Source organism: Schistocerca nitens, chromosome 3, assembly GCF_023898315.1.
Source record: "Schistocerca nitens isolate TAMUIC-IGC-003100 chromosome 3, iqSchNite1.1, whole genome shotgun sequence".
In the NCBI taxonomy this organism is placed as follows: Eukaryota; Metazoa; Arthropoda; class Insecta; order Orthoptera; family Acrididae; genus Schistocerca; species Schistocerca nitens.
In genome coordinates, this window is record NC_064616.1 from 875,435,190 (window position 1) to 875,443,129 (window position 7,940).

Consider the following 7,940-nt stretch of genomic DNA (forward strand, 5'->3'; position numbering starts at 1 on the left):
AGGTGCTAACAAAATAATGTCAACACAGGGAGGAAGCAAGGAAAATTAAGTAGGTAACAACAGAAGTGAATGAAATACATACCAAAGAAATCAGCAGCCAAAATGAGCCAACTTTTTCAGTTTCTTATTTTCTTTTTTGTTGTTAGGAACTATGTCTTGATTCCAATATTTGAGCCAGTAAACGAATCTCACTTTAACAAATATCTTGATCAACAGCAGCTTAGTTTCCTCACAACATCCAGGAGGAAAACTTGGGATAGCCATCAACAAGTCCACATGTAATGTACCAGTTTTTCTTGTGAGAATGTTCATCAAAAACTGAAGCCATCTGATCTTCACAATCCCTCAAAAATAAACTAACATGTTAGTTGCAAATAACCAAGCTTCCAAAATTGTCTCCATAACTTCTGAAATGGCAATAAAAATTGTCATTTGCATCTAAGTCCTGGCTGTTGTCTACAAGTAGATTCCTGCACTTGACACAATTATGTAAAGAAAAAAGTTTCTTCAAGATGTAGCCACACACATATCTCATACTGTTTTGTTCTCTGAGGCCTGCTGGTGGCTTTACTGTAGAACTTGTATCATACTGCATAACAATGGTGAGACCATTAATGTTTGAGCAGATTCCATGTCCAGTATTGCCTGAACCTAGTCAATTCCTTCACAATTACTGCTTGCCACTGTTTTGAATCACGTTCACACTTTTACTTATAAAATACTTTATTAAAATATACATAGGTTCACTTCACAAAAGACACACGAAGACTATCTATTGCGCCTCATCACTTATGCATATATACACAAACATAGCTGTCACCACAATCGATACTTCTCGAACATACTCGATATAACTTATTCTAGAACGATGTTCTGGAACTTTCTCATATCTGATATAAATGTATTACATAATTCCAACACACCTCCTTACATTCATATCGCGATGTTTAACATATTCCTAATTTTAATGAATTTTTCTTTACATAACGACTTTGTGAATATATCTGCAACATTTTCATTTGAATCTACTTTAACAATATCAATGAGTCCCTGTAAATAATACTCATTCACAAAATGGTAATGCACTTCTATGTATTTTGAATTCTTTGTAAAATTACCAAACTTCGCTATATTTAATGCTCCTGAATTGTCTTCATATATGACAATAGGTTTTTCAAATTTAACATTAAAAATGTCTAAAATATCATGTACAAGTTTCACCTCGCTTACAGCTTCAGACAATGCTACATATTCTGCGAAAGTTGAAGCCTTTGTAACACTCGCTTGTTTTCTTGACTTCCAAAATACAACATTACCAAATAATCTAATTACATAACCAGAAGTTGACTTTCTATCCACACTATCACCTGCCCAATCTGAATCCACAAAACAATCTAATATCTCAGCACTTTCATTCCTACAATAGTTTAATTTCAAATCTTTAGTTAAATATAAATATTTCAAAATTCTCAAAGCATATTTAAAATGAGTACTACTGTAACAACTTTGGAATCTGCTCAAGTAATTCACACCATAGCTAATATCTGGTCTAGTACCTGAATTTACGTACAAGAGTGCACCTATCAAGTTTCTATATCTAACGTCATTACAATCTTCATACGCTGGTTCTAACTTTAAATTTACTTCCATTGGAGTTTTGTACAAGATCGAATCTTCAATTTTATATTTCGCAGCTAACGAATCAATATACTTTTCTTGACTCAAACTCATAACTCTTGTTTCACAATCATAATTAATATCGATGCCAAGATATCTTTTTACCTCACCTAAATCTTTCATATTAAATCGTTTTGACAATAAGTTCTTAATCTTAACAATTTTTTCTTTTCTCACACAGCAAATGAGCAAATCGTCGACAAAAATAATCAAATAAATCAAGACTTCTCCATCTCACAATACATAAAGACAATAATCATATTTACTCCTTTTAAAACCTAAACCTCTTAAAAACTCGTCAAGACAATTGTACCAAGCTCATGAGCTTTCTCGCAAACCATACAATGCTTTATACAATTTACAGACTCTATCCGTACCATCATCATATCCTCTTGGCTGCTTTACATAAACTTCAGATAAAACTTTACAATTTAGAAACGCAGTCTCTACGTCCATTTGTTCTATAACCAAACCTTCTTGACAACAGTATGACAACAAAATCTTTAATGTTTGCATATTGGTTACTGGAGAATAAATATCCTCAACAACTTCTTTTTGTTGAAACCCCCTGACAACTAATCTTGCTTTGTAAACACTTTCTGATTTCTTTGTGAAAACCCACTTTACATCAATGGCTTCTTTATCAACTGGTTTATCTACTAATTCCCATGTTTTGTTTTTGTTCAAACAATCAATTTCCTTATTCATCGCTTTTTCCCAATAATTTGATTCGGCGCTATTAATCGCCTCCTCAAAGCTTTCCGGACTATTTGCACTGCAAAAGTTTACATAAATAAAATTGCTGTAAACATAATCATTTAATATTTTTGGTTTTCTTTCTCTAGATGATCTCCTCAACCCAAGTACTTTCTCTGGTTCATGATTATCAGAAAGATTTTCATTTTTGTCAATTTCCTTCTGTTTTTCTATTAGTTCAGTTTCATTTTCTATACTTTCATGTTCAGAATCACTAAAATATTCACTTACTGAATCATAATCTTTAAACCCAATACATTTAACACCACTGTCAACAATGTCCACATGTCGAGCAACAACTATCTTATTATTTATTAGCACTCTGTAGCCTACTTCACAATAACCCATTAAAACCCCCAAATCGGCTTTCCTATCCCATTTCGACTTCCTCAGTTGCTCAGGTACTCTTACAAAAACTCTACTCCCATACAACTTCAAATGATTAACATTAGGTCTTTTCCCCAGTAATATCTCATAAGGAGTTTTCTTTTCAATGGTGTTAGCTAAAGTTCTGTTTTTGAGGTACGCTGCTGCACAAACCACTTCAGGCCAAAATCTCGTGTCCACTCGCGCTTCGGCTAGCAGACACCGAGACATGTCCATGATGGATCTGTTATACCTTTCAGCAGTACCATTAAGCTCATGCACATAAGGTGGACAAGCATTCAATACAATTCCTTTTTGTCTCACAAATTCATAGACATTTTCATTTAAATATTCCTTCCCATTGTCACATCTTATCTTTTTAACAGTTTTCCCAGTGAGATTCTCAACTTCATTAATATACTCTACAAAACAATTGTATACTTGATCTTTAGATTTTATGGTGTAAACACAAGCTGCCTTACTGTAATCATCAATGAAAGAAAGAAAGTATCTTTCCCCATGCATTCCAGTAGTTGAGTGAGGCCCATTTAGATCTGTGTGAACAATTTCTAAGATTTCTTTTGCTTTGGTTCTATTATTTTTAAAAGGAACATTATGCATTTTGTTTTTGATACAGATTTTACATTTTATAAATTCTGATTCTAGTTCTGAAGGAACCCCATCTAACAATTGATGTTTACATAAAGTATTTAGATAATTGAAATTAACATGTCCTAAAATGCGGTGCCATTTTTCCTTTGTTGTCATATTATTGTCTTTACCCATAACATTAACATTAACTTCTCCTTTATTAATAGTACTACTCATTTTATACAACCGACTCTCTTTCCATGCAATCGCAATCAATCCATTAGCTTTATCAAAAATTTTAGCATTATTCCCTACCGATACAATTTTGTGATTATCTGTAATTTTGGCATAACTGATCAAGTTTTTGTCTATGTCTTTTACAAAGAAAACATCTCGCATATTAATTGGACCCATTTGATCATAGACAGGAAAATTACTAATTACATTACCAACTTTAGTAACTTGCAAAATTTTTCCATCAGCAATTTTTACATTTATAGGTTGTTTTAAAGTTATACTCTTAGAAAAATATTCCTCATTATTAATAACATGATCAGTACAGCCACTGTCTAATAACCAATTGATTTGAATTTGATTGTTGTTACTTGACTCTACTGTTCTATTTTGACCTATCATAGAATTAACCTCTGTTATAAAACTACTCATACCATGATCACTCTGATGGTAACCTTCTTGCTGTGATGCCGACCGCTGCTAAAACCATGCTGCTCTCCTCAACCACGTTGCCTGCTGCCATAACCTCCACGCTGCATGTTGCCGTAATTTCCATGCTGTACATTGCTATAGCCTCCACGCTGCATATTTCCATTACCTCTGTCGCTACTTTGAAAATGTACTCCACGATGCCATGTGCCTCTGTTACTTGTTCTTCCCTGGTTACAATCATGTTTGAAGTGACCTGCTTTGCCGCATCGATAACATACTTGCTCCTGATTTCTTGAATTCAATTTTCTTTCTGTGTGAAATGCATTTGATTTTACCTCTTCATTTCCAGTTTTTGCATTCAATAATTGAATCTTACTTTTAACGTATTCAACTGTCTGGTCCTCTTCCTTCAAGACGTCCACTAAGTCCCCAATATAGCTCATTGACTCTGGTAACGTTCGCAGCATATAATTTAACTTCTCCTTTTCCGTTACTTTAGCGCCTGCAGATTTCAGCTCATTTACAGTTTTTTCAAATGCACTGCAAAATGTCCCCGTATCACTGTAATCACTTAACCTCAATTTGTCCAACTTGTTTCTGCATAATATTTGAAGGGCTGTAGACTCTTTCGAATATAATTCATCAAATTTCTTCATGATCTCGAAAGCACTTTCTCTGTCACTCACGAATTCTAGTTGCTTATTTGTGATTGCACCATAAATATAGTTGATAGCCTTCAAGTCCTCTTCATCCCACGTTTCGTTGTCTGAGCTCACTTTTGCCCTTGTAGTCACTGTATGGCATTTCTTCATTTTTAGGTACATGATTATCCGCTGCTTCCAGTTCCCATAGTCCTCGCCATCATATACAGGAATAGTTATATCAGCCATGTCGAACTTTCTGAATAACACGCGACGGCCACAATATAATATTTAACTTCTACTTTTCTTTTCAATAACCACGCTCTGCTACCATGTTTTGAATCACGTTCACACTTTTACTTATAAAATACTTTATTCAAATATACATAGGTTCACTTCACAAAAGACACACGAAGACTATCTATTGCGCCTCATCACTCACGCATATATACACAAACATAGCTGTCACCACAATCGATACTTCTCGAACATACTCGATATAACTTACTCTAGAACAATGTTCTGGAACTTTCTCATATCTGATATAAATGTTTTACATAATTCCAACAGCCACATTAGAAGAGTTTATTAATTTACTTAGTGTACAGTTATTAAATGCAGCACAAAACTGCCTTGGAGATGAGTTGCTGCAAAACCCACCTCTCTGCCTTATGTGTCTTGGTTAATTTTACATGAGAGTAAGTACAATTTTGTTCCAGTCAGTATCTCAGCAGCAAACATTTCCAAAATACATATATTACTTAGAAGCCCCTTTACACATTTTATCCTCAGGGAGTAATCTTTCCCATCACAGTCTACAAATTTCCAAGAGTGGATCCATGGCTTCATCACATGTAGAACATCCAAATGCTCTGAATCACTCCTAATACAGTTCCTTAGATGCACAGCCCCTTTCACATTGCATGTATTAAAGATATCAAAAATGTCATTAACTTTCTCACAAAAATCTGAAGTGCCAATTGCAGATAATCGCATACTACCACAAAATGCAAGTGTGTCAGTCCCAGCTGCCACTGTGTGGCTTAACACATGAACAGCAGTACCCACTTTCATTTTTGAAAAAGCTGGCATTTCGACAGCCAGCTTCTTAGTCAGCTTGGGAGCTAACTTGTATTTTCTGTTCAAGTAATTTGAATAGAGCTGAGAAATGTAGTTCCAAGGAGCAGTACCAACCAAACCATCATTTGATGTATGAATTATGATATATCTAAACAAGTTGTTTCTGATACACTTAAACAAATGTTGGGTGTCATAGAAGAAGTAGATCTTCTTCTCCTCAAATACCTGACTTGGACTGTCTTGTGTAATTCCCAGTCTCTTTCTCCAGTCCACAAAATTTGCACCCTGGTTGGACACACAAGTCTTCACAACCAAGCCAATTTCCTTAAGTCTTTTGACTACTTCATAAAATATAGCAGTCAAATGCATAGCTCCCACTGTTCCTTTACAAAAACAGTACAGCAATGGTTGTTTGAAACATGAAAAAATGCCATGAATCATTATCACCAACACACTGCTGGCAATTTTAGCTGTGCGTGTAAACCCCAAGTCCTCAAAACCAATAAAACTTTACAAGTGCTGTCATATGTTAAATTTGCCATTAGAGACATTTTATCCAATGACATATTCAGTAGTTTATCATTATCAGAGAAATGCTGACCTTTTGCTTTAAAAGATGGAATATATCCCACATTTTATTTGTATGCCTTCCACATACCTTTTTAATGTATGCACTGATGGAAGCATGAAACATTCTGACAAATTACCTTTGTAATGTACGCGCTGATGGAAGCATAAAACATTCTGACAAAAACCCGTATGCCTGAGTGCTGTAGCATAATAAATTTAGAGCAAACAGCTTATTTTTGTCTTTCCATCTTGCAGCACATTTCTCTTCCAATGGCATGCTTATCTGGCTTAGTAACAAGTCAAGGGCATCTTTTTTTAAATATCGGGATCCTACAGTCTTCAACATTCATTTGTCCTTGTTCACTTGATCCTTCTGATACAGTTACTGTCGCTGTCTGTAGGCACTTTCCTTGTTCTATAATTGTTTTGCTTGAAGTCTAGTGATCTGCACATTCTGACGCTTCACACGCTTTTGTAAGACATGAATAACTGCACTTAATCTAACCACTTCATCATGAAAGCAGGTTTGTGTTGATGATTCACACGAACCAACAGTTGGTAGAGCACTTGCCCGCGAAAGGCAAAGGTCCCGAGTTCGAGTCTCGGTCGGGCACACCGTTTTAATCTGCCAGGAAAGTTTCATATCAGCGCACACTCCGCTGCAGAGTGAAAATCTCATTCTGGAAACATCCCCCAGGCTGTGGCTAAGCCATGTCTCCGCTATATCCTTTCTTTCAGGAGTGCTAGTTCTGCAAGGTTCGCAGGAGAGCTTCTCTAAAGTTTGGAAGGTAGGAGACGAGGTACTGGCAGAAGTAAAGCTGTGAGTACCGGGCGTGAGTCGTGCTTCGGTAGCTCAGTTGGTAGAGCACTTGCCCGCAAAAGGCAAAGGTCCCGAGTTCGAGTCTCGGTCGGGCATACCGTTTTAATCTGCCAGGAAAGTTTCATATCAGTGCACACTCCGCTGCAGAGTGAAAATCTCATTCTGAATACACATATAGTTTGCAAGTGAATCCTGACGATACAGTTCAGTAACATGATGGTATATACCTCTCAGGATCCTTAGGAAACCTAAAAAAATGTCTTATTCCTGTTGTTGCTGCAATTTATTGCACTATAAACACTCCCGTTTGTAAAATTACATTTCAGAAATCAAAATAACAACCACTATTCGCTTTCACGATCACGCCGAACTCATAGTTTGACTTACTGGCCACTTCGGGCGCTGCTGGCGCGGTAGGCAACAAAATCGAGGCGAAGTGTCGTGACTGTTATGTTAGACTGTGATTAATACATAAACATGAAAATATAGAAGTAAGGTACACAAATATCATATCAAGTCACTATACGTTTCAAATAAATTAATAGACAAAGTGGAATGCCTCTTTGGGCTAATCATCCAAGTGCGAAAAATGCTCACTTATGAATATGTATCATTTGTGGTCGGTATTTTCTTTCAGGAAGCTGGTCTGAGAGATACAAATCAAGTTACAAAACTCTGGTCCACACATCACATATGTTCTCCTGTCTTACATTTCATATGCATGGCTTACAAAATCAGCATAAAATCTTACCACCTCTTACCACAAAAATCTT

At 35.9% G+C, this 7,940-nt stretch overlaps 1 non-coding gene across 1 annotated transcript; it reads left to right on the plus strand.

Moving 5' to 3' along the window:
* Positions 1–7,188: 7,188 nt before the first annotated feature.
* Trnal-caa (transfer RNA leucine (anticodon CAA)) lies at positions 7,189–7,263 on the plus strand. The gene has a single exon. It is a non-coding gene; the product is annotated as a tRNA-Leu (tRNA).
* The last annotated feature ends 677 nt before the right edge of the window (positions 7,264–7,940 follow it).